The 27,798-nt window shown below is 37.8% G+C and overlaps 1 pseudogene; it reads right to left on the minus strand.

Moving 5' to 3' along the window:
* Positions 1-22,874: 22,874 nt before the first annotated feature.
* LOC100024783 (ADP/ATP translocase 3-like) lies at positions 22,875-24,160 on the minus strand (annotated as a pseudogene).
* Positions 24,161-27,798: the final 3,638 nt, after the last annotated feature.

Consider the following 27,798-nt stretch of genomic DNA (forward strand, 5'->3'; position numbering starts at 1 on the left):
ATCTAATAGCAGTACATATTTGTCTTAGTTATAATTTTCCTTTTGTTCAACCCATTCATTTTATGCAAAGAAATATATTCCTCAAACTGCTTTTCACACATTCCTATATGAGCTACTTGATGATCTTTAAGCTTACTTACAACTCTAAATCTGAGACTCTAATAAAAAAAGTAGTAAATAGATCCAGAATCAAGAACAGGCCACTTGGCTCCAAATATAATCTTTCTGTTATAATTTTTATCTTTCCATTAGGTCTTTATCTATGAAAATACCTTCTATGGCTCTATTAGACTGTGGACTCTTAAAAGTCAAAGACTAACTTATTTCATCTTTTACCCCAAGCATTATTTCATATTTACATAATATTTATAGAATAACATTTACTGGTTTAGAACCCCTGTTGCTGACTTGTTTGCCCCTAGTTTATCATATCATTGATTTAGAACTGGATGAGAGCTTAGAAGTCATCTAACCTAATTAGACCTAATTAGACCTCCTAATTTTACAGATGAAGAAACCATGACCCACAGAAGATAAGTAATTAACTCAAGGTCACATAGGCAATAAGTACCTGAAATGGGTTTTGAACTTGGACCATAGGATCTTGGAATTTGAGAATTGCAAGGGATCTCAGAGAACATTTAGATCAAATCATAACAGAGTCCTTTGGGTCCAAGTCTTATGTTCTTTCTACCACACAATCATTCTTAAAATTTTGTTCATGGGAACTATGGCAGACAACCAAGACCAAACATGATGCTTCCTTTGTGTCAAAGAGCATCTATCTATCTATCTATCTATCTATCTATCTATCTATCTATCTATCTATTTGTCTGTCTGTCTGTCTGTCTATCTGTCTATCTATATCTATCTATCCATCCATTTGTTCATCTTTTCTCTCTCTCTCTCTCTCTCTCTCTCTATTTCTCTCTCTCTCTCTCTCTCTCTCTCTCTCTTCCTCCCACCCCCTTCATCTTTCCCTTCCTTTCCCTCCCTTTCTCTCTAAGGTAGATAGCCCAAGTCCCTCAGCCATGAATTCAGTGATCAAATGCTTTCAGAGACATTTTCATTGTTATTAGCAATATTAACATCTGAAGGTTAGATTGATAAACTTGAAAGCCTAGGAATGAATAGCTGACTATGCAACAGCAAATATCCAAATAGAAATGATATTTATAGTTGGAGAGAATGACACTACTTTGGAGAATGATGGCTGTAAATATTATATTGCATTTAACTTCCTAGTCTCAGACTTTTAAAATTCTTAACTTTTTCTATCATTTGTACTTATTAAACTTTTCATACTAGGAAGGTTTCCATCAAATAGGCAACCAGGAGGCACAATGGATAGAATGCTAGGCTTGGAGCCAAAGAAGATCTGAGTTCAAGTCCTGCCTTAGCCATGGTTATAGTATGAACCTGACAAGACACTTGGTATCTTTCTTTCTTAATTTCCTGATCTGTAAAATGGGGATAACAACACTGGCTCACAAGTTGTTGTCACTTTACCCATGATGATAATGTGAATTTGTAGTTTAAAATAATTTTAAAAAGATATTACCCAACTTTAGGACTCTACAGTTCTGAAAAGCTTCAGGGCTCTATAATGCTTTAACCTCTACTTAGGATGATAGAATACAATATGAGATGATAGCAACTTAGTGATGGAAGCCTTTGGTCAAGTCCCAGAGAATAAATTTCTTGGGGATAAATAAGTAAACCTTGACTTCTGCTTTAGTATTCTCCTCACCCCCACCACCTCCACCAAAAAATTCAGCAATAAGAGATAGAAAAGGAAATTTCATTCAAAATAATTCTAGACAATATAAAATATCTGTGGGTTCACGTACCAAAACAAATCTAGAAACTATATAGACACAATAACAAAACATTATTCACACAAATAAAGTCAGCAAATAAAAATAAAATTGAGAAAAATTGGAAAAATAATTGCACATGGATAGGTTGAGCTAATATAGTGGAAGTGACAATCCTACCCAAATTCATTTATCTATTAAATACCATTCCAATCAAACTACCCCAAAATTATTTTATAGAACTAGGAAAAATAACAACAAAATTCAGCTGGAAGAACAAAAGGCCAAGAATATCAAGAGAATTAATGAAAAAAAAAAAGGAAGGAGGCTTGGGCATATCAGATCTCAAATTATACTAGAAGGCAATAATCATCAAAATAATCTGGTGCTGGCTAAGAAATATAATGGTGGATCAATGGAATAGATTAGGTAATCAATACATAGTTAATTTCCATAACAAATTAGTAATTTATAGATTGAAAGATCCAAGAGCTCATTATTTGACAAAAACTGTTAGGAAAACTAGAAATCATTATAGCAGAGACTAGTCATGGATCAATGTCTCACACCATACACCAGGATAAAATGAAAATGGATACTTAGTTCTAGAAATAAAGGATGACACCATAAGTGAATTAGAGTAACATGTAAAAGTTGCTTGTCAGACTTATGGAAAAGGGAAGAATATATGACCAAACAAGATGTAGGGAACACTACAAAAGATGAACTAGAAAGTTTTGATTACACACACTGTAAAACTTCAGGACTCTGTCATGATTTGACTTTTTCTTAGAATGATATGATAAGATCTGGAAAGAACTTTAGAAATGATCTGTGCTAATCCACTTATTTTATAGATGAGGAAACTGAAAAACAGAAAGATTAAATTACTTGCCTCTTGTTATAAGGAAATATAATATACATGTAGCAAATGATAAAGCCTAGATCCCAGATTCTATGACTCTGAATTGAACAACTTCTTTACTGAACCACAATTCTTAAAAATCTACCTCAGAGGATTACTTAGAAAGCTATAAAATACTAGAAAAAAAAAAGAAAGAACCAGATATTTACTGCTAGTTGTGATATCCTGAAGATTTTAAAAATCCTTTTAAATGCTTGCTGTAGTTATAAATACCTTGATTAACATTTCTTCTCATAGTGAAATCTAAAGATAATTGTCTAATCTCATATTTTATCCATTTGCAGGAATGACTGTTCTCCTAATGTTGCCTTCATATAAGGCTTTGTTCTGTGTTCTCTCTTTGACTTATCAAATGATCTAAGAGCAGAGTTCTTTCATCTTGAAGTCATGCCCATTTGGATGAAAAAATGCCCACTGTCAATTCTTACACTGTCTTTACTTACTTACTTTGCTTACTTACTTTACTAAGTTACTAGTTAGAAGCAAAGCCAAGAATGTGGGCTCTGTTTGACTTTTCATTTATATTATCCAGAGACCTCACACCTAGGTAGCAAGGCTATTTTTGAGAAACATTTGCTATTCCTAGTTGGTTCATATAAATGTGAGAGTTTTCTTAAAATGGTATCAGAAAACCCACGAATTAAAAAATTCCTTGATTTTTAAAAACCATTTTCAGAGAAATCCCAATTTTTGGAAAATAATTTGAACTACCTTTCATTGCCCTCAATATGGACCTGGCTTAAAATTCTGTTTCTCCCATTTACTCTTGGGAAAATAACTTCACTTTTCTGGGGCACCATTTCTTCATTTGTAAAATAGATATTTTAGATTAGATAGCATCTATGGTCTCCTTCTCATCCAAAACATATAACCATTTGTTACATTTTTACTCCTCTGGGATTTGGGACACCACTTTTGGACCACACCAATATTTCAGAAAAGTTCTAGGGCTATTCTATAATAAATAAAAACAGAATCACTGAGGAGTTGGTTCAGATTTCTTCTAAGCATATCCAAAACTAGTAGTCCTCTTCTGCTGATGTTTTATTTTTAAATCTATTTCATGAATATTTCTTCCCCAAAAGCAGATCAGAACCCATTCATGCTTGCCCACCTTGAGTCACTCACTACCATGCCCTTCTAAAAGTTCAAGCTCAATGTAGTGGAGAGTTTCTATCCATTCTCTCCATATTGAATAGGCCATAATGAATTATATTATCCTTCACTGTAGCAATGCAATTGGTCCACATTTTTCTTTAGAATATTCATTTCCTTGTTATATTCTTTGTAATTCTGAAAATAGAGAATTTGACTAATGACTGAAGATATGGGTCACTGACACAAAGTCAAATTCATATCTTTATCATTAGGAAAAAAACCCAGTTATCATAACACTGTTCCATGGATTTTAGAATTTTAAGACAACCATCTACACTTATATTTGCATTGTGATATATGTGTGTATGCACATATGTATATACAGGTTCACCTCCTGATGAGGAAATTGATCCTTAGGAGGTTTCTTTTGGCACTTTTGTGGATAATAGGTTGCAGAGAAAAGGACTGGCAGCAGGATAACCTATTAGGAGGTTATTACAAATTTTACGTAAGAGGTGATAAGATGAGAGAAGTTATAGACGTATGATCAAATAGATTTTTTATCCCAGTGTTTAGCATAGTGACTAGGACATACTAAATACTTAATAAATGTTTGTTGATTTGGAAATTGATTTTATATATAAATATAGCTATATTTATAAATATAGCTATATTTATATATAAAATCAGTTTTCAATATATATGTATATATATACATGAATGAGGGAGAAAGGAGTCAAGGTTAGGAACCACGGTGACTTCAAAAATGGTTGTACCTTTTGACAGAAATAGGGAATTTTGGAAGATGGGTAAGTTTAAGAGGAAAGATCCTTTGTTCTGTTTTGGACATGTTAAGTTTATGCTGCCTATAGGACATCCAGGTAGAAATGCTCAACAATCAGTGATGATACTGGATTAATTTGATTTTCCCAGTTTATATGGTTCAACTGGATACTTTTTTTTTTTTAAATATATTTTATTTGATCATTTCCAAGCATTATTCGTTAAAGACATAGATCATTTTCTTTTCCTCCCCCCCACCCCCCATAGCCGACGCGTAAGTCCACTGGGCATTAGATGTTTTCTTGATTTGAACCCATTGCTTTGTTGATAGTATTTGCATTAGAGTGTTCATTTAAAGTCTGTCCTCTGTCATGTCCCCTCAACCTCTGTATTCAGGCAGTTGCTTTTTCTCGGTGTTTCCACTCCCATAGTTTATCCTTTGCTTATGAATGGTGTTTTTTTTTCTCCTGGATCCCTGAAAGTTGTTCAGGGACATTACACCGCCCCTAATGGAGAAGTCCATTACGTTCGATTATACCACAGTGTATTAGTCTCTGTGTACAATGTTCTCCTGGTTCTGCTCCTCTCGCTCTGCATCACTTCCTGGAGGTTGTTCCAGTCTCCATGGAACTTCTCCACTTTATTATTCCTTTGAGCACAATAGTATTCCATCACCAACATATACCACAATTTGTTCAGCCATTCCCCAATTGATGGGCATCCCCTCGTTTTCCAGTTTTGGGCCACCACAAAGAGCGCAGCTATGAATATTTTTGTACAAGTCTTTGTGTCCATTATCTCTTTGGGGTACAGACCCAGCAGTGCTATGGCTGGGTCAAAGGGTAGATATTCTTTTGTCGCCCTTTGGGCATAGTTCCAAATTGCCCTCCAGAATGGTTGGATCAGTTCACAACTCCACCAGCAATGAATTACTGTCCCTACTTTGCCACATCCCCTCCAGCATTCATTACTTTCCTTTGCTGTTATGTTAGCCAATCTGCTAGGTGTGAGGTGATACCTCAGAGTTGTTTTGATTTGCATCTCTCTGATTATAAGAGATGTAGAACACTTCTTCATGTGCTTGTTAATAGTTTTGATTTCTTTATCTGAGAACTGCCTATCCATTTCCCTTGCCCATTTATCAATTGGAGAATGGCTTGATTTTTTGTACAATTGATTTAGCTCATTATAAATATGAGTAATTAAACCTTTGTCAGAGGTTTCTATGAAGATTTTTTCCCAATTTGTTGTTTCCCTTCTGATTTTAGTTATATTGGTTTTGTTTGTACAAAAGCTTTTTAGTTTGATGTAGTCAAAATTATTTATTTTACATTTTGTGATTCTTTCTATATCTTGCTTGGTTTTAAAGCCTTTCCCCTCCCAAAGGTCTGACATGTATACTATTCTGTGTTTACCCAATTTACTTATGGTTTCCTTCTTTATGTTTAAGTCACTCACCCATTTTGAATTTATCTTGGTGTAGGGTGTGAGGTGTTGATCTATTCCTAGTCTCTCCCACACTGTCTTCCAATTTTCCCAGCAGTTTTTATCAAATAGTGGGTTTTGGTCCCAAAAGCTGGGATCTTTGGGTTTATCGTATACTGTCTTGCTGAGGTCGTTTTCCCCCAGTCTATTCCACTGATCTTCCTTTCTGTTTCTTAGCCAGTACCAAATTGTTTTGATGACTGCTGCTTTGTAATATAGCTTGAGGTCTGGGACTGCAAGGCCCCCATCATATGTGTTTTTTTTCATTATTTCCCTGGATATCCTTGATCTTTTGTTCTTCCAAATGAACTTTGTTATGGTTTTTTCTAAATCAGTGAAGAAGTATTTTGGTAGTTCAATGGGTATGGCACTAAATAGATAAATAAGTTTGGGTAGGATGGTCATTTTTATTATATTGGCTCGTCCTATCCATGAGCAGTTAATGTTTTTCCATTTGTTCAAGTCTAGTTTTAGTTGTGTGGCGAGTGTTTTGTAGTTGTGTTCATATAGTTCCTGTGTTTGTCTTGGGAGATAGATTCCTAGGTATTTTATTTTGTCTAAGGTGATTTTGAATGGGATTTCTCTTTCTAGTTCTTGCTGCTGAGCTGTGTTGGAGATATATAGAAAAGCTGATGATTTATGTGGGTTTATTTTGTATCCTGCAACTTTGCTAAAGTTGTTGATTATTTCAATTAGCTTTTTGGTTGAATCTCTAGGATTCTTTAAGTAGACCATCATGTCATCCGCAAAGAGTGATAGCTTGGTCTCCTCCTTGCCTATTCTGATGCCTTCAATTTCTTTATCTTCTCTAATTGCTACTGCTAGTGTTTCTAGTACAATGTCAAATAGTAGAGGTGATAATGGGCATCCTTGTTTCACTCCTGATCTTATTGGGAATGCATCTAGTTTATCCCCATTGCAGATGATATTAGCTGTTGGTTTTAGATATATACTGTTTATTATTTTTAGGAATGACCCTTCTATTCCTATGCTTTCTAGTGTTTTTAATAGGAATGGATGTTGTATTTTATCAAAGGCTTTTTCTGCATCTATTGAGATAATCATGTGGTTCTTGCTAGTTTGCTTGTTGATGTGGTTAATTATGTGGATGGTTTTCCTAATGTTGAACCAGCCCTGCATCCCTGGTATGAATCCTACTTGATCATGGTGAATGATCCTTCTGATCACTTGCTGGAGTCTTTTTGCTAGTATCCTATTTAAAATTTTTGCATCTATATTCATTAGGGAGATTGGTCTATAGTTTTCTTTCTCTGTTTTTGACCTGCCTGGTTTTGGAATCAGTACCATGTTTGTGTCGTAAAAGGAGTTTGGTAGAACTCCCTCTTTGCTTATTATGTCAAATAGTTTGTATAGTATTGGGGTTAACTGTTCTCTGAATGTTTGATAGAATTCACAGGTGAATCCATCAGGCCCTGGGGATTTTTTCTTAGGAAGTTCTTTGATGGCTTGATGGATTTCAATTTCTGATATGGGATTATTTAAGAATTCTATTTCCTCTTCTGTTAGTCTAGGCAGTTTGTATTTTTGTATATATTCATCCATTTCTCCTAAATTGGTGTATTTATTGCCATATAATTGGGCAAAGTAATTTCTAATGATTGCCTTAATTTCCTCCTCATTGGAGGTGCTGTCCCCCTTTTCATCTTTAATGCTGTGAATTTGCTTTTCTTCCTTCCTTTTTTTAATTAGATTGACCAGTATTTTGTCTATTTTGTTTGTTTTTTCAAAGTACCAGCTTCTTGTCTTATTTATTAAATCAATAGTTCTATCACTTTCGATTTTATTAATTTCTCCCTTAATTTTTAGGATTTCAAATTTGGTTTTCTGCTGGGGGTTTTTAATTTGATCGCTTTCGAGTTTTTTCAATTGCATTTCCAATTGATTGATCTCTGCTCTCCCTTGTTTGTTAATATGAGCTTTCAGGGATATGAATTTGCCTCTGATTACCGCTTTGGCTGCATCCCAAAAGGTTTGAAAGGATGTTTCGCCATTGTCATTTTCCTTGATGAAATTATTAATTGTTTCTATGATTTCTTCTTTAGCTAAACGGTTTTGGAGTATCATATTGTTTAATTTCCAATTGGTTTTAGATTTGGTTTTCCATGTACCATTACTAATCATTATTTTTATTGCCTTGTGATCTGAGAAGGCTACATTCATTATTTCTGCTTTTTTGCATTTGTGTGCTATGTTTCTGTGACCTAATGTATGGTCAATTTTTGTGAATGTGCCATGTGGTGCTGAGAAGAAGGTGTATTCCTTTTTATCCCTATTTATTTTTCTCCATATGTCTATTAATTCTAATTTTTCTAAGATTTCATTCACTTCTTTTACCTCTTTCTTATTTATTTTTTGATTTGATTTATCTAAATTTGATAATGGTTGGTTTAAGTCTCCCACTAGTATGGTTTTATTGTCTATTTCTTCCTTCAATTCTCCTAGTTTCTCCATTAGAAATTTGGGTGCTATATTATTTGGTGCATACATGTTGATTAATGATATTTCCTCATTGTCTAGAGTCCCTTTTAACAAAATATAATTACCTTCCCTATCCCTTTTGATCAGGTCTATTTTTGCATTGGCTTTATCAGATATCATGATTACCACTCCTGCCTTCTTTCTATCAGTTGAGGCCCAGAAGGTCTTACTCCATCCTTTAATTCTGACCTTGTGGGTGTCAACCCGCCTCATGTGTGTTTCTTGAAGACAACATATGGTAGGGTTTTGGATTCTAATCCATTCAGCTATTCGTCTACGTTTTATGGGTGAGTTCATCCCATTCACGTTCAGAGTTATGATTGTCATTTGTGGACTCCCTGGCATTTTGATTGCCTTCCCTAATTCTAACCTTTTCTTCTTCGGCTCTACCTTTTAGTCCAGTGATTTACTTTGAATCAGTCCCCCTTGTCCCCTCCCTTGATGTTTCCCTTTTTAGTCCCTCCCTTTTTGTTCCCTCCCCCTCCCCCCTCTCTTTCCCTCCCTTTTTGTTCTCCCTCTCCCCCTCCCCCCCTTGGTTTTCCCTTCTCCTTACCCTTGTTGGGTAAGATAGAATTCAAGATCCCAATGGATCTGGATGTTTTTCCCTCTCAGAGTTGATTTCCCTGAGATTGAGGTTTAAGTAACCCCCCCCCCCCTCTTCCTCTCCTTCTTATAGGAGTTTTCTTCCCCTCCCCTTCCCCTGTGAATCTTTGTGTGAGAACCATTATTCTATTTGGTCTTTCTTTACCCCCTATTTATACATTACATTTTCCCCACATATTAGTATACATAGGTTGATATAAATGTAGTCCTTATAGAAGAGAGTTTGAGTAAAAGAAGATAACATTTTACCCCTTTCCTTAATATTTACCTTTTCAGGTATTCCTTGCTCTTTGATTTTCGGTATCAAACTTTCCACAGAGCTCTGGTCTTTTCTTTGCAAAAAGTTGGAAGTCTTCTATTTTGTTGAATGCCCATACTTTCCCTTGGAAGTATATAGTCAGTTTTGCTGGGTAGCTGATTCTTGGTTGGAGACCCAGCTCTCTTGCCTTTCTGAAGATCATGTTCCATGCCTTACGATCATTCAGCGTAGAACTTGCAAGGTCTTGTGTGACCCTGATTGGCATTCCTTTATATCTAAATTGTCTTTTTCTGGCTTCCTGTAGGATTTTTTCTTTTGTTTGATAGCTTTGGAATTTGGCAATTACATTCCTGGGAGTTGTCTTTTGGGGGTTTAGTGTAGAAGGTGTTCTGTGAGCTCTGTCAGTGGATGTATTGCCCCCTTGTTCTAGAATCTCTGGGCAATTTTCTTTGATTATATCTTGTATCACCATGTCCAGTTTGGTGTTTATTTCTGGCTTTTCTGGGAGTCCAATTATTCTTAAATTTTCTCTTCTCCCCCTGTTTTCCAGATCTATCACCTTGTCGGTGAGATATTTTATGTTCTCTTCTAATTTCTTGGTGTTTTGGCTTTGCTTTATTAGTTCTTGCTTTAAAGCCTGGTTTTCTTTTACAGTTTGGTCAAACTGGTTTTGTAGATGCGTGAATTTCTTTTGCATCATTTCCCACTTTTCCTCCCAGAGGGCTTCCATCTTTTTGGTCCTTTCTGATTCAAATTCTTCATGTGTTTGTGGAGAGTTTCTATTTCCTTTGGAAGATTTTGGAGAATTTTCTTGTATATCTTCTTCTATCTGCTCTGTATTTTGTATTTTGGCTCCATAGAATGTGTCCAGAGTCGCCCCTTTCTTCTTATTTTTCTTGGTATTTTGGGGCTTCTGTGCTTCTGTAGAGTTTGTCATCTCTGAACGTGGAGGATTGGCTTTTCTTGTCTTTGTCTGGTGATCAGAGGCTTTAGTCCTGGGCAGATGTTGGTTCTATGTGCGTTCCCTGGGTTAAACTGAATATGCCTCACTGGAACTGGAATGGAAGGGTCGGACCACGAGGCCACACTCTCCCCCTGGCTCGATTTCCGGAAGTTGCCTTCAGAATCCCTGGCCGTGAGGCTGTTTCGTTGGCCTGCGGGGGGATGGGCTGCCGCTTCCCCAAGCTCCGAGAGCACAGACTTTCACTGAGACTTGGATAGCAGGATCCAGCCCGTGAGGCTGTCTTGCCCGCCCTGAGGGTTGCTGTTGTTTTGACCAGCTCTCTGCAGCGGAGGCCCCAGGCAGTAACTTTCACCCGGACCGATCAGCTCTCTGCAGCGGAAGCCCCAGGCAGTAACTTTCACCCGGACTGGGACTTGGGTATAAGACCCTGAGGGTTGTTGTTCCTCAGACCCTGCTCTCTGAGCCCGGCGCGCCTGCCGCTTCCGGGAGCCTTGGACTCTGCGCTCCTACCCCTGAGGTCTGAGGGATCTCGGGTTCTGGCTTTTAAGGGGAGCCGTACCTTTTGAACCGGGTCCAGGTCCAGGAGGAGGGTTCCCAGGGTCTGTGCTGTTGATCGTTTTGAATTTCGGCGCCTTAGGAGCTTCTAGTTTGAGATCGGTCGGGAAGGGTTTTCCGGAGATCTGAACTTCAGCTTTCTCTAAGCCGCCATCTTAACCGGAAGTCCTCAACTGGATACTTTTTAAGAATCACAGATCCCATTTAGGAAACTTTGCAATATTCCTGGGAATGATGCAATCATTGGAGTTCAGGAGAGAAAGTAATCTGCACGTGTAGATGTATGTTATCAGCATATAGATATCTCAATGCATGAGAACTGATGGAATTAGGCACAAAGGAGTAAATGATTCAGTATGGAATCTTGGTGGTCATACTTAGGAAGTAGTGCATGGATAAGGATCAAGCAAAGGAAGATGAGAAGGATCATTCAAATAGATAGCTGAGGAACAGTGTTACAAAAGTCAAAGGAGGCAAGATTCTCCAGCAGAAGAGTGTATTATTATATGTTTAAGAAGGCATAATTTGATATAGTTGAATCCAGCCTATTGATGCTACAACCATAGCAGCTAAAGATGCAGAAAAGAAAGATCTTGTCACCAAGGTCCTTAGCATCATTAAATGATTAATAACAGCAACAGTATTTATGTAGCACTTCATGTTTTACAAAGTGCCCGATTGAATCTTTATAGGGTTGCTTCCAGAATGATAGCTTTTGGTATTCACTGGAAGCATTGCTATTTCAGTGGTTGTCTTCATCAAGGTTTGATATATGGTGGTGGTGGTAGTGATTTAACTTGTCTGTTCCTTACTACTTTCTGTATCTCCCTCAGGGTACCCCACTTCTTCAGCTAGGCTGATCTGCCTTCCCTGTGAGTATCAAGCAGTTCTTTGGCTGTTGGTGTGAATGACTGGCTCCTTCTTCACAGGATTTGTTGCCACCTGATGACTGTGAGATCTTGATGGAAGCAGAACAAGTAATTAGTCCTGAGAGTGCTGTTACTCCCAGGATTCTTATACTTATCCCATTCTTTGAAGGGCACATCTGTGAGGAGGGGGAGGCATATAAAGAAGGACTATGGGGCAACCAGTGCCCAGTATAATGGCATTAGGCTTTTGTGAGGCAGAGGGAGGCAACAGTCAGGAGAAGGTGGGGAAAGGAGATGAGGAACTTAATTTGCTCCTCCAATAACTGCTAATAGAAAAGACAACATTAAATTGTTACACTTTAGAGTATATAAATATATTTAAAAATTTAAGTGTTAAAAGTATAATTCCAAGTTACCAATAAAACTCGTGAAATCTGCCATATTTTTTTTTTCAAAAACCCATCTAAATGTAATGGGTTTGGGTGAGGTATGTCTGAACCTTAACAAAACAAACTTTACAGACCTCTGATAGGTTTGTGGTTTTAGATGATGCCTTTTTATAGTACTTACTCAAAATTAATAGGACCTTGGCAGTATTATTCATCTTTAAGAGGTAGAAGAAATTGAAGTAGAGAGTTTGACAACATAACTACATTTTTAGTAATGGAAATGTTGGGGGCTTGAGGTGAACCCCTAGGGCTGGGAGAGGTACCCTTTGCAAGGATGCAAGACTCCATAACTTAGCTTAGAAATAAAGACATTTATTAAGTTAGAAGTCATGTTGAGTTTGGCTTGGAGGACAGTGTGTAGGGATTGACATTACCTCCTATTGGAGATGTGTTCTGGGCTTTCTACAACAGGGGCTTGGTGACCAGGAATGAAGAAATGGAATGAGGTTAGGCAGGAGTAGGGGATGTTTGATATCTGCCCTGCGGTTTGTGTCCCAAAGACACATAGTTTAGGGCCAAGTAGATGTCTTACAACCTGAGGGTATCAAAGCTAGCCTGCAGGTGTACCTCTGTGTCTATCTCAAAATCTAGGGGAGAATCTAAGGAGGATATTTCTCTGGGGGGTTTGCTTTATCATGAGTCTCTGAGGCCCAAAGTCAGTTTTTCTTCAGGATCACAAGAATAACAAGGATGGGACGGAATTTCTTGCTTTCAGCTTGACCTGAAAGACTTCTGAATTTGAGGTCCTAAGTGAAACCCATGGCCCCATGCCAGAAATAAGATGCCTTTACACAAAAATGTCTTCTACTATGAAATTAGCAGAAAAGAGAACAAAACAAAAATCGTTCATTTTAACAGAAATGATTCATCCAGAATATAAGCCTAGTACAAAGGAAGCAAACTAAATGGTGACAGTCAACATTGATTTTTTTTACCCTTTTTCTTAGTAGAACTTGATTGCAAAATACAGAAAGGATTTGTACTTTTACAGTGTAGAAAACCACCTCCACCCAAGCTCAATCTAATATGTGGTTTAGTATATATGTCCTAGGGAATTGTGTGAGGCTCACAAAGGGTAAGGAGCTTGGCTAGTAAGAGTTGGAGGTGAGATTTGAATCCTGGTTTTTCTGGGTTAAGCCTTGCATTGTAATCATTATGCCATGCACTCTCTTTGAATATTTCAAAAATAGGGAAAAGAAAAGAAAGAGATCTGGGTTTGTATTCAACCATGACTAATTTATCTGCTTTGTGAGACATACATACACTTCTCCCTCCAGGCTCAAGGAGGAGCAGAATCTAGAAGACAAGAAAGATCTTCAAGTTACTATTTTTAAAAACTTAATATGAGGTAGATCCAATATTCCAGATACCAGCATATTAGTTCTTTCTGTGTTTTTATTAAATCATAAAGAAAAAATCTTGAGCTACAGATCAGAAAATCAGGCTTCCATTGAAAGCTTCAGAATGAAACCCTCTGAAGTTCTACAGACAATTCTTAATTCTATGTCACCTCTCTACTCATTCAATGCTATTTAGATAGTATCTAGGATTGACTTCTTTTTCAATTAAATTCTTATTCAATTCAATTCAATCAATCAATATTTATGTCTTCATCATTTTGAAAATACCAAGTAATCAGTGCACTGCACTGTTCCATGGATTCTGGCATTTGAAAACAATTGGCCACACTTTTAATTACATTGATGTATTGGGATGTATGTGTGTTTGCGTTTGTGTGTGTGTGTCTGTGTGTGTGTGTGTGTGCTTGTCCACACATGTATGTGCATATTCACCTCTTGATGAGGAAGCTATTTCTGAGAGGGACTCTTTTGCCAGTTCTGTGGAGAATTGATTGGAAAAGGACTAGCATCACGAAGACCTGCTAGAAAGGTATTACAAATTCTAAGCAAGAGGAATGAGTTTCCGAACTATATGGAGGCTCTTTATGGCAAACACTGTGTTATGCATTGAAGATATGAAGGACAAAACAAAATATTTTCTGTGTTCAAGAAGCTGGTATTCTAGTAGGAGCAGTAAGTAAATGCAGAGTAATTTAATAGGGGAGAAAATGCTAACAAGGGGTAGAGAAAATGAAAAATTTCTTATGTAGAAGGATGAAAATTCCAGATATGGTAGACACTAAATAAGGAAGGAAGGAACAAATGAACAAATGAATGAAAGGAAGAAGAAAGGAAACATTTATTAAGCACCTACTATGTACAAAACACTATGATAAGCACTTAACAAATATTATCTCATTTGATCCTCAAAATGACCATGAAATGGTAGTACTATTATCCCTAGCAAGTAAAAAAGAGGGAAGAGATGAAAGAGATTCTTTATATAATAAAAATATATATTAAACATATCCTCATTTTATAGTTCCTAAGGACTATTTGAATCATTAGAAACAGAGTCTTACACTTGTTTTGATGTATGGATAAAATGTTGGACATGGAGTCAAGAAGACCTAGATTCAAATTCTGTATCGCAAAACTTACTAACTAGGAAACTCTGGGCAAGCCATTTAACTTGTGTGACTCAGGCAACTTCTTGTGATTGTATGAACTCTTCCTGTCATCCTTCCTGTACAATTTTTGCAGCTTCATTTGCAATGACAAATTGTTGGTCATGGTTATGATTTATTTGATGTTGTTTCCTTCCCTGGTAAGGTATCCCCTTGATTATAACATTATTTCTTGGGGAAAATTCTGTTTGCCCGTGGTGCAATTTCCAGGAATCCATTGCAGAGAAAAGTATTTACTACTCATAAGGGAAGGGCAGTCAAGGAGTTATTGAGTTTATTGACTCGACATTCTCCAGGTTGTCATCATACCAGTCGTCTTTATTGTCATGGACGAGTACAAGTTGACTCAGTACTGAAGTTGAGAAAAGAATTCTGCACACCATAGACACTCAACAAATAATGCTGTTGAACTTTTAGGAGTATCACATTTGAAGAAGTATCTCATATGTGCTTCTGCAAAGGAAATTCCAGAATCAAGAAGAAGTACATACAAGACCATCAAGCAATGCTAATTTAACATAAGGCTTTACAAAAACAGTAATGTATTTGTTTGGAATCATGATGAGGAGGGGGAATTGCTTGATGATTATTATATACCTTCTTTCATGAGAACTCCACGATAGCTTCATAAGATTGTTTCATTGTTGTCCTCATTTTATGCATGATGAAATTCTACTTCAGGAAAGTGTCTAAAGTCACCCAGCTAGGGAATGGCAAAACCAGATATCTGAACTTTTAAGTCCCATGTTATTTCTGCTAATTAATCTTAGGTCTATGAACTACCACCACCTGATTTTGATATAATTGGTTTGCATTGCAATCCCATGTCTTTTATCTTTATGAATTTTAAAACACTATTCTGAGAAGGGGGTTCCTAGGCTTCATCAGATTGTCAGTGGGGCCCATGCCAAAAAAAAAAGGTTGAGAATGCCTGTTAGTCTAGACAACCTTTCAGCTTGATTACTTCTTTTAAAAGGGAACTGGTGGGGAAGCTAGGTGGCTCAGTGGATAGAAAACCAGACCTGGAGATAGGTCCACAGTTCAAATATGGCCTTAGATACTTCTTCAGCTGTGTGATCCTGGGCAAATCACATAATTCCAATTGCCTACTTTTTATTGCTCTTCTACCTTGGAACCAATAATGAATATCAATTGTAAGATGGAAGGTAAGGGTTTAAAAAAAAAAACTGGTGTGTGATCTGCCCAACAGTGATTTCATGTTGCTTTGCTTTTCTGGGAATCCCTTCTTTGAGCCAACCCCAAGAAGGTCTAGACCCGTCCTTGTGGCAGTAGAAGAGCAAACTCCAAATGGAGCATATGAAATTAATAAAAGGAATTGTGTTTGAAGTCTCTGTTTAGTTTTCAGTCTGTTTCTAGGCATCAAATCATCTAATATGGCAGGTTACAGCTTCTCTTGTGACTTGAAAGGAATTTTCTTAAAGCGAGTGATGTCTTTATTCATTATTTATCTTTGTATATATTCATGTTTTTGTTTACTTATTTATCTTTCTATAGATTCATTTATCTCCTTCTATCAAGCTATCTGCCTATCTATAATAAAATCCATCTTAAAGAGTATTAAAACAAGCCAGCTCTACAGCTGCAGCAATAATCATAAGAAAATAAATATGCGCCCTGCTATTACCCAGCCCTCCCAAACTCTATTAAATGGGTCGGAAGGGCAGGGCACTGTAAACTCATGCCTACAGGAAAGGCAAATGTTGCATTTTAAAGTATAATTTAATGTAATGAACCACCGTGCCAGACTCAGGGCCCTGCAAGTCACAACGAGCAATATTTTGGAAACAAGCACATGAATATAATTGGCAACCGAGCCACACCGAGAGAAAATACAGGGAATGTTATCCTGGAGGGACCTGATGGAAAAGCAAAAAAGGGGCTCAAGAAATAAAGGAAATCTTTTGCCATAAATTGCTGGGGAGACTAAACAAAATTTCCTAATGGTATCTCCTTTCTGAAGGATATAGTGGAAGTTATATTAGTGGGCATCAAGTTGTTTCCACCAATTTTCAAAAGACTGATTTATGAGGAAATAGTCAAAGTTTATGTCCAAACGTGTGGCTGTATTGAACAATTGGGTGACCATTGCTTAAGTACTCAAAGATTATTTAGATGGTTTATTTGGAAGTTATGGAATAGTATTTTGTGCTTTTTAAAAAGAATAATTGGGCTCAGTGAAAAGACATGGTGATTAAGCTTATGGAATATAGTATCTTGGCTGCAGGGAAGTGGAATCCCCATCACATTCATGAGTCATGGAACTTGACTCAACATATCACTTCTGAGTGTGCAAATTAGAAATTGGTCCTTGATTACAAATAACTGAATAGGTATTTTCATAATTGACTACTTGGTGATAAAAAAAAAAATCCTAGTATCTAAGCAAGTCAGCTTGGGAAGGAAGGAATTAGACTGTTTAATTATGAGATAGAGAGATGGATAGATGGATGGATGAATAGATGATAGATAGATAGATAGATAGATAGATAGATAGATAGATAGATAGATAGAAGGGTGACTGTTATCCTCAATGGAATTAGAATGGATTAGAAGGAGGGTGGAATGAGGGGAAAAATAAAGGAGCAAGGAGGTTGCTTAGATGACAGAGTACTGGATCTGAAGTCAGAAAGACCTGAGTTCAAATCTGGCCCCCAATGTACTAGCTGTGTAACACTGAGTAAGTCTTCTAACCTTTGTCTCAGTTTTCTCAACTATAAAATATAAATCCTAATAATATCTACCTCACAATACTGCTATGGAAATAAAATGTGACAATATTGATAAATATTAGCCCTGTGCTTGGCATAGAGAAGTCATTTTAGAAATTCTTATTTTCTTCCTTTCTAAAGAATTGATCAAAGGGACTGATCCTCAGGTATGTTTAATATTCAATGAAATAAAAATATGCTCTCATAGACATGTCAATATTTTGTGAGTTCTATGCTAAAATTTTAAAATATGAGTTTATAACCAAAGTAGGTTAATGCATATTTAGTTTTTTAAAGATGTAAGAAGTTGTAAATATGTATATATGTCTGAAAATTTTATAATGTTACTATATCTCATTTAACTAGCATGCCATCACAAATACCATTCCAGTAATTTATGTATATTTATCTCAGAAATATACCAGCATTACTTGATAGAGAGAATACCCCAAGACCTGAGAGAAGAACAGCTCTAATCGGTAAAGAACTGGCGCGTTATAACATCGACATCACAGCCTTAAGCGAAACACGCTTACCAGAAAGAGGGATCACTCAGCGAGCCCACCACTGGATACACCTTCTTCTGGAAAGGTAGAACCACAAATGAAGACAGAATCCACGCTGTTGGCCTGGCTATCAAGACCGGTTTGCTCAAACAACTGCCAGACTTGCCTGTGGGCATCAGCAAGAGGCTCATGAAGATCCGTTTGCCTCTCAGCAAAGACCAGTATGCCACAATCATCAGAGCATATGCCCCAACACTGACCAGCACAGAGGAGACCATCGAGCAGTTCTACTCTGACCTGAGTGCCTTCCTGCACTCAGTGCCCACAAATGACAAGCTGATACTACTGGGAGACTTCAACGCCGCGTTGACCAGGACCATGAAAGATGGAAAGGAGTGCTCCACAAACATGGCATGGGCAAAATGAACAACAATGGCCTACTGCTACTCAGCAAATGCTCAGAGTTCGAACTCACCATCACGAACACTGTGTTCAGAATGGCTAACAAATATAAAACAACGTGGATGCACCCAAGATCAAAACAGTGGCATCTCATTGACTACATCATTGTATGCCGGCGAGACATCCAGGATGTAAAGATCACCAGAGCCATGAGAGGAGCTGAATGCTGAACAGACTACTGATTGGTTAGAGCAACTCTTCAAATGCGCATTGCGCCTCACCATCCAAAACACACCCAGACAGTTCGCGCATTTTACAACGTGAGTTGTCTTAGAGATCCATCTTATTTGCAAACATTCCAGTCCTGCCTGGACAACAAGCTGTCTGCCAAGGGACCACTCACTGGAAGCTCAACCGAGAAATGGAACCAGTTCAGAGACGCAGTGAAGGAAACATCAAAGGCAGTCCTAGGCCCAAAACAACACAACCACCAGGACTGGTTCGACAAGAACAATACTGCTATTGAAGACCTATTGAGCAAGAAGAACAAAGCCTTTATGGAGTGGCAAAATAACCCAAACTCTGCTCCTAAAATGGACAGATTCAAGTCTCTCCAAGCCACGGTGCAGCGTGAGATCAGGAAGATGCAAGACTGATGGTGGGAAAAAAAGGCAGAAGAAATCCAGCGGTTTGCTGATATGAAAAACTACAAACAATTTTTCAGTGCCCTCAAGACTGTCTATGGGCCATCAAAACCCACCACCACTCCCTTGCTATCCTCTGACGGTGACACTCTCATAAAAGATAAAAAAGGCATCAGCAACAGGCGGAAAGAACACTTCAGTCAGCTTCTCAACTGACCCTCTTCAGTCAACCAAAGCGCCCTTGACCAGATCCCCCAAAACCGCTCCATTGAACAACTTGATGTCCCTCCTTCAATAGAGGAAGTCCAAAAAGCCATCAAACAAATGAGTGCAGGCAAGGCACCTGGTAAAGACGGGATCCCAACCGAGGTGTACAAGGCCTTAAATGGCAAGGCGCTCCAGGCATTCCACATAGTACTGACCAGCATATGGGAAGAGGAAGACATGCCCCCAGAACTCAGAGATGCCTCCATCGTAGCCCTATACAAGAACAAAGGCTCACAAGCAGCCTGTGACAACTACAGAGGTATCTCACTACTCTCCACTGCCGGAAAGATCCTCGCCCGTGTTATACTCAACAGACTCCTGTCATCTGTTTCAGAGCAGAACTTGCCTGAATCACAATGTGGCTTCCGACCAGATCGCAGCACCATCGACATGGTCTTCACGGTGAGGCAAATGCAGGAAAAATGCCTTGAGCAGAACCTGAGTCTCTACATTGTCTTCATAGACCTGACAAAGGTGTTTGACACAGTGAACAGGGACACATTGTGGGTGATCCTCAGCAAGCTCAGCTGCCCAGCAAAATTTGTCAAACTGATCCAACTCTTTCACGTCGACGTGACAGGGGAAGTCCTATCTGGCGGAGAGACTTCCAATTGATCTCCAAAGGCGTGGAACAAGGCTGTGCCCTTGCTCCAGTACTATTCAACCTATTTTTCACCCAAGTATTACGACATGCTGTGATGGATCTAGACCTGGGCATCTACATTAAATACCAACTGGATGGTTCACTATTTGACCTTCGCTGCCTGACTGCAAAAACAAAGACAACAGAGAGACACATCCTAGAAGCTCTCTTTGCAGATGACTGTGCTCTCATGGCCCACCAAGAAAATCATCTTCAAACCATTGTGGACAGGTTCTCTACCGCAACAAAACTATTTGGCCTGACTATCAGCCTCAGAAAAACAGAGGTGCTGTTCCAACCTGCACCAGGGAGGCCAACGAACCAGCCGTGCATTACAATCGACGGCACGCAGCTTTCTAACGTCAACACTTTCAAGTACCTGGGCAGCACCATCGCCAACGACGGGTCCCTAGACCACGAGATTAATGCCAGGATCCAAAAGGCCAGCCAGGCACTTGGGCGGCTGCGCTGCAAAGTCCTCCAACACAGAGGTGTAAGCACTGCGACGAAGCTCAAAGTGTACAACGCAGTGGTCCTCAGCTCGCTCCTGTACGGTTGTGAGACATGGACACTGTACCGGAAGCACATGAAGCAGTTGGAGCAATTCCACCAACGCTCCCTCCGGTCAATCATGAGGATCTGATGGCAGGACCGAATCACCAACCAGGAAGTCCTCGACAGAACCAACTCCACCAGCATCGAAGTCATGGTCCTCAAAACCCAGCTACGATGGTCTGGACACGCCATCCGCATGGACCCACAGCCAATACCAAGACAGGTATTCTATAGTGAACTGTCAGCTGGACTCAGGAAACAAGGCTGACCAAAGAAAAGATTCAAGGATCAGCTAAAGTCCAACTTGAAGTGGGCTGGCATTACACCAAAGCAACTAGCACTTGCTGCCTCTGACAGAAGCAGCTGGCGAACCCACATTCACCATGCCGCCACCCCCTTTGAAGATGAGCGACGTCAACATCTTGCTGCTGCGCGTGAACGCTGACACCAGGCCACAACCGCACCTCCTGTAACAACTGGCGTCCCAGGCCCCATGTGCCACAGACTCTGCGCCTCAGCCTTTGGACTCCAAAGCCACATGAGGGTACACCGTAGATGAAACTGCACAAAGACAATCGTCATTCTTGGCTTCCGAGAGACATATATATATATATATATATATATATATATATATATATATATATATATATATATATACCAGCAATAAGCAGAATTGTGTTATATGGGAGAAATTGTTGCTGGTGATACATACCCTTTTTTGAAGTCTCACATCATTTCATCAAAGATTATATATTTAAGGCTGGAGGTCATCTAGTAATTCTTTCACGATGAAAAAGCTGAGCCCCCTACAGATTGTTTACTTGCTAGTAAATTAAAAGAGGTGGAATTTGAATCTAAGTCTTCTTACTCCCAAGTTAGCACTCTTTCCACAGTCCAAAGTTGCCTCACAAAAATCACTTGGAGGGGCTCTAATATTCAATAGTTATCAGAATGGATTCCTGGAATGTGAGGGAACATTATATTCTCTAGAGATCAATACCAAACCCAATGATCACAATTTTTAAATAAGTTTTAATTCCATGTATCTCACACTCCTAGCACTTGGAAATGAAGGATGCATTCCCTGGCATAAGATCAGAAGTATCTGGCCCCATCAGATAACAGTCCACTCGATGAGGTCTTGTGAATTAAAAACATTGTGGGCATTCCATTTTATGTTTCATGAGTTGGTCACTCTTTTGTTTTTTAAACCCTTACCTTCCATCCTGGAATCAATACTTTGTATTGAGTCCAAGACAAGAGTAGTAAGGGCTAAGCAATGGGGGTTAGGTGACTTGCCCAGGGTCACACAGCTAGGAAGTATCTGAGGTCAGATATGAACTCATCTCTAGGCCTGGCTCACCATGGAACCACCAAGCTGCCCCCAAGCTGGTCACTCTGACAGAGAATTATAATTAGGGCCAGGTAGCTATAGCTTTGCTATTAGTGATCAAAACTGGAAGGGAGATCCTTAATCCTCATTATTACCTGGGAACTGCTATCCCTGAGTACCTTCAAATAAATTATTGATGGATTATTTTTCTGTAGAAATGAATGGAAAATAGATTAAGTCCAAGGCCTGGAAATGATTTTATAGTAATAGAAGTCAGGAAAAGGGTAGAGATCACAGGCTCTACCTTTTCTCCCCATGGCTGCTCCACAATCAGGCAATCTTTTCCTATCTCTCCCTTATCTTGCCTCCTTACCTATACCATCATTCTCTTCTCTATCCAGTTTGTTTATGTGCCTTCTCAGGTCTAATCCTACTTCTTTTTAAAATTGTGCTTTCCTTCTAGTTGGCAAACTTCCTTTCACCCACGTTTCCTTCCTCTTATGCTGTTTTCATTTTCCATTGTTCACAGAAATCTAGCTTTCTTGGAAGACCTCATTCTTCTAGGTATCCTCTTCAAGGATGCCGATAAGTCCTGTCTCATGGGCTTAGGAGGAGCAGTTGCTATATTCTTTGCTTATGACTGCACTCACATCCATTATTACCACCTTCACTTAGCAACTACCTCCCCATTTTTAGTTTACTCTGTCTCAGGGGCTATTAATATTCATTCAAGTTACATACAAGTTCTTCATAGTGCTATTGCCTTTGTAAAATAAAACAGAATATCATTTGTCTTCTTTCCCAGAAGTTTTCTTTTTCCTTTTTCCTTCCTTCCTTCCTTCCTTCCTTCCTTCCTTCCTTCCTTCCTTCCTTCCTTCCTTCCTTCCTTCCTTCCTTCCTTCGTTCCTTCGTTCCTTCGTTCCTTCCTTCCTTCCTTCCTTCCTTCCTTCCTTCCTTCCTTCCTTCCTTCCTTCCTTCCTTCGTTCGTTCGTTCCTTCCTTCCTTCCTTCCTTCCTTCGTTCCTTCCTTTCTTCCTTTCTTTCTTCCTTGAAGGTCAATGGTCCAAAATGCTAAGTATGGTTACGTATTCTACATGATCTATATTCACTGTTTCCATTTTTAGGTAGGATGTACTTAGATTACTGTCTTCAATTCACCCTACAGGACAAGTACAATGCTTGACCCATGCCTCTAAGAACATTGGACCAGGCACTCTTGAAGAAAGCTTTGACACCTTGGCCTTTAGCAATCTTCCTCCTGCAGTCAATTGTCCCAGCGTACATGATAGCAGCAACTTTGTGCCCAGAGCCTTACTGTATCAAGGGATAGGAAACCACACCTGCTGCAACAGTCACCGTCTGTGCAATTATCCAACTTATCACAAGAGGAGTGTTCTTACGATCTGGCAGCATACCTCTTGCTGTATTATAGATTCCAATGTAGGCTGCTCTAAAGCTAATAATAACCTGCACTGAGACATTGAAACCTTGACATAAGCCCCAGATTCCACCAGAATTGATTTTCCCAAGGCAATCTCCCAGGGTTTTGAATTCTCTCTCTGTGTTAGATTTCCCTACATCAGCTGCCAAGTAGTTTCCTTGAAAATTCCAAAGGGTAGACAAAGCAGAGGGAAGTGGTTCCAGCTGCACCACCAGAGGCAAGATGACCGCCAAAATACCTCCAAAATTGTGTGTGCCTGTCTACTCCTCCCCAAAACACCTGCTTATACTTATCCTTACAGGCAAAATTAAGGACCTGGGTTTGGGAAATATCTGATAACATTTGCTAAGTTACCCCCGCCAGAGGGAAAGTATCCCTTGTTCCTTTGGAATTCGGTCTATACGATCCATAATGCCTTTGTACTGCTTAGCTGCAGCAATTTGTCTACTTGCATGCTGCAACTGCCATAGTAGCTTGACTCTCTCTCTATCTCAATCTCTGTCTCTGTCTCTGTTTCTCTGTCTCTGTCTCTGTCTCTCCGTCTCTCTCTCTCTCTGTGTCTCTGTCTGTCTGTCTGTCCGTCTGTCCATCTGTCTGTCTATCTGTCTCTCTCGATGGGGGTGGGGCACCAGAGTCTTGGAAATAAAGGCAGTGATGCCACCAGCCAAGAAGTCCTTGGTAAAGGAGATGGCCTGTTCCATCATCGTTACAGAGGGGATAGGTGGTGGAATCAGAAACAGAAAGCCGGTGTAAGAGGGCTGGAAGCTGTTTGAACAGACCCTTGCTACAGCTTGGACCAAAAGGAGAAGTTTTCTTTGTGAATCAGGCGACTTGGGGTCATCTTTTTGGCTTAGGAAGTGACAGAATAATATTTTTAAATGCATAAAATATAGTGAAAATATTAATAATATAGAAATAGGAATTGCCCGCGTTGGCTATGGGAGGGGGATGGGAGGAGGGGAGGGAAAGAACACGAATCATGTAACCATGGAAAAATTTTCTTAATTAATCAATAAAATTAAATTAAAAAAAGAAAAAATGCATAAAATAAAATACATGAGATTACAAAGGAAACAAAATATAGCTATAGTTATCAAAATAATTAAAAATAAGTTTATAAAGTCCAGATTAATCACTGCTAGTAGATGATCCAGGTTTAGGGTTGTGTGACCAAATAATGTATATTGCCTAAATTTTATCATGCATTTCAATAGAAATCTTGTCACACTCGTGCAACAGTATATATATATATATATTTGGGACAGAACATATTGTTGGACAACAAAGTTGGTTGAGAGTTGAACAGGAAAAACAGTAGGCTAGGTTTCTGTTGAGAAATCACAAAATTATTTTAACATTAAAGATAGCATTTATATATCACTTTAAGGTCTTCAAAGCACTGTATTGTATATTATTTCATTTGACTGATGACAACCCAATGAGGTTCATGGCAGATGTACGTAGGCTACAACATAGACTAAGAAGGCACTCTAACATAATATAATAATAACTGTAGTATAAGTTATTAGCCTTTTAGCAGTCTAGTGAAGCCTATAGACTCCCTTTCAGAATGTTTTTCAGTTAACAAAATAAAATACATAAGATTACAAAGGAAATAATTACATTGAAATATGATTATATAATACACATATGCTTTTTAGTAGTAAATAAATTTATCAGATAAAATATTTAAAATATAGTTAAAAAGTTAATCAAAGAGAGTAATTCGATGGCTCAGTGGATAGAGAGCTAGTCTTGAAGACAGAAGGTCCTGGGTTCAAATCGAGCCTTAGACACTTACTAGGTGTGTGACCCTTGGCAAGTCACCTCATTGCCTAGCCCTTATTGCTCTTTTGCTTTGGAACCAATACACAATATTGATCCCAAGATGGAAGGCATAAGTTCTTAAAAGTTAATTAAAAAAAACATAACATGAAAGCAGTTGATGTTTAGCTGGAATAAGAACACAAAACTGTGAGGTAGTCGTTGGCAAGGTAACATACGTATCATGTTGGGTATCTAATCAATTTTTTTGTTTTGAAGGTTACAAAGCCCAATAAACAAAGTTCAGTTACTGCAAAGAGAATAAAAGCTTTTATAGCTTTATTTACGAAGGAGAATACTGGCATCTAAAAAAAGAAAAAAAAACAGATTTCTCTGTGGACTTTTGAGTAAATTCTACTTGCAACAGATTTTCTGTTCTAAGATGAATGAATTTATCTTTGGTTAGGTTAATATCCTCAAAAGAGCTTATATCATAATTTGTTGTCCAACTTTAATGCCCTAAAGATAGATAACTCTTGAAGTAGTTCTCAAGTGTTTCCAAGTATTTGGAGATTGCTTTTTTCAAAGAAATTGAGAAAAAAATTTTGTATCTCATTTTCTCGTTAAAGTATTTCTTCCAGCATTTGAACATTTGCTAGGAAGTCAGCCTCTACACTCATCTTCCATTTTGTCAATTTAGTAAAAATAAAGTTAAAAATTTTCAGGGGTATCCATGACAGAGTTTAGGACCACAAATTTAAATATCTAATTCATTCATATGGTTAAAAATTCTGCCAGGTAAGCAATCAATGGATTAGGTTCTTTCTTTCAAATTGTTTCTGAAAAAGTGAAACTTCAGTGCTTAGTTGGCACAAGTTCTTCAAAATTGTCCTTTTGAAAGTCATCAAACTTTTCTGTCGTAGAAAATTGCTCAATATTCTGCTCCCATTTCCAGATAAAATCATTTAAAATAACTGATTCATGGATACAGTCTCATATTCAGTTTTATAAAGTTTGTGAATTTTATTATTGATGATAAAACTTTTTTCAGGGTCATTGGGAGAGTTAATTTTGCTAGTACAGTACTATGTAAAAAGCAACACGTGAAAATGACAGGAGATGCTTCCTTTTCCATTAAGATAGCAAGACCAGTACCAAACATCAGAGGAGTTCCATCTGTGCTGAAGAGTATAAGACTTTTCTTTCCATTCAAAGTGGTAGGATGTTTTTTGTTTGTTTGTATTTGGTAAAAAACAAACAAATAAAACTTTATTTTCCCAAAATATTGGTGCTGTCTAGTTTATTAAATGGATAATTGTCAGCATGCACATATTAAACAAAAACAAGACTAAACTGGGAGATATCTGTAGTTTCATCTACTTGCATAGGGAAGGTTCAATCTGCTAATTTTTCAGTGATCTTCAAAATATTAAACCAAATGTCAACTCTTTTAGAAAGCATCACACCATTTGACAATTGAATTACTTTTTTCTTCTCTTCCAAACCACAGAGAAGTTTGATTATTTCCAGTGTATACAGCTTTACTAAAGTCTATCCTGTCGTGTGAGACTCCTTTCTATTGACAATCTGGTAATCAACTTTATGAGATGTTTCCTAAAAAGATTTTATTGAAGCAGTAGATAGAGGCCTTGTCAGAAAGAACTGAATTTAGCCTCAGATATTTGCTGGCTGTATGCTCCTTGGCAAGTCACTTAGCTTCTGTTTTTTTTCAGTGTCCTCAAATTGTAAAATGGATATTTTAGTAATTACACCTATCTCACAGGTGTCTTGTGAGGATCATGTGAATTAATATCTATAACGCATTTATCACAGTGCCTAGCACATAGTGGGCACTTATTAAATATCTATTTATAGAAATAGTTTTTATAAACTGGCAATTGATTTTTTTTTGTACAAAAAGAACTTGCATCTTTAGATTGTATATTTAGGGTATATAAATATGAGCTAAACTTTGATTTTTGTTGACTTCATACTTCCTTTCACAATCATTTTTTCCAGAAAAAAATCCTTCAGCTTTTGTGTCCTTTGATTTTATTAGTTGAAGTGAAATAATATATACATAAAAATATATGTCTGTGTGTATATAGACATATATATGTATATATTTGTATATGGTTTTCATTGTAATTACTTTGACAGCTTAACTTAAATTGGATATGTAAAAATAGAAAATAAGTCTAAAATAAAATATTTTATTTAATTGACATTTTTGAAACAATTTTTGAAAGTTTTAAAGTGATTTGTTTGGTAAATATACCTAGAAATAAGTAATTTGTATATTATTTGAGTAAAATATTTAAGAAGTTTAAGAACCTAGTATGAAAAGTAAATAAAAGTAAATAAAACAAGGCAGTTTAAAAAATTTATCTGAAATTTTAACACTTTTTATGGCTTTTAATGCTCTAATAAACATTCTGATTACAGAAGTAGACCAAGAATAATGTGCTTCCTGGAATCCAGCTAATATTGTACATAGATTTATATGGCTTCCTGTGCCTTCCTAGAAATAGCTTTCAACATTACTTCAAAATTACTATAGTTATTAAATCTGCTATTAGATTGTATGTTCCTGTGTGATATAGATGGTCGGCTATCCTGTAACAGAAGTTCCCAAATAGAGACAGAATATTGTAATACAGGCTTACATCATGCCTCATGTCC

The sequence above is a fragment of the Monodelphis domestica genome, chromosome 2, assembly GCF_027887165.1.
Source record: "Monodelphis domestica isolate mMonDom1 chromosome 2, mMonDom1.pri, whole genome shotgun sequence".
NCBI classification, from domain to species: domain Eukaryota; kingdom Metazoa; phylum Chordata; class Mammalia; order Didelphimorphia; family Didelphidae; genus Monodelphis; species Monodelphis domestica.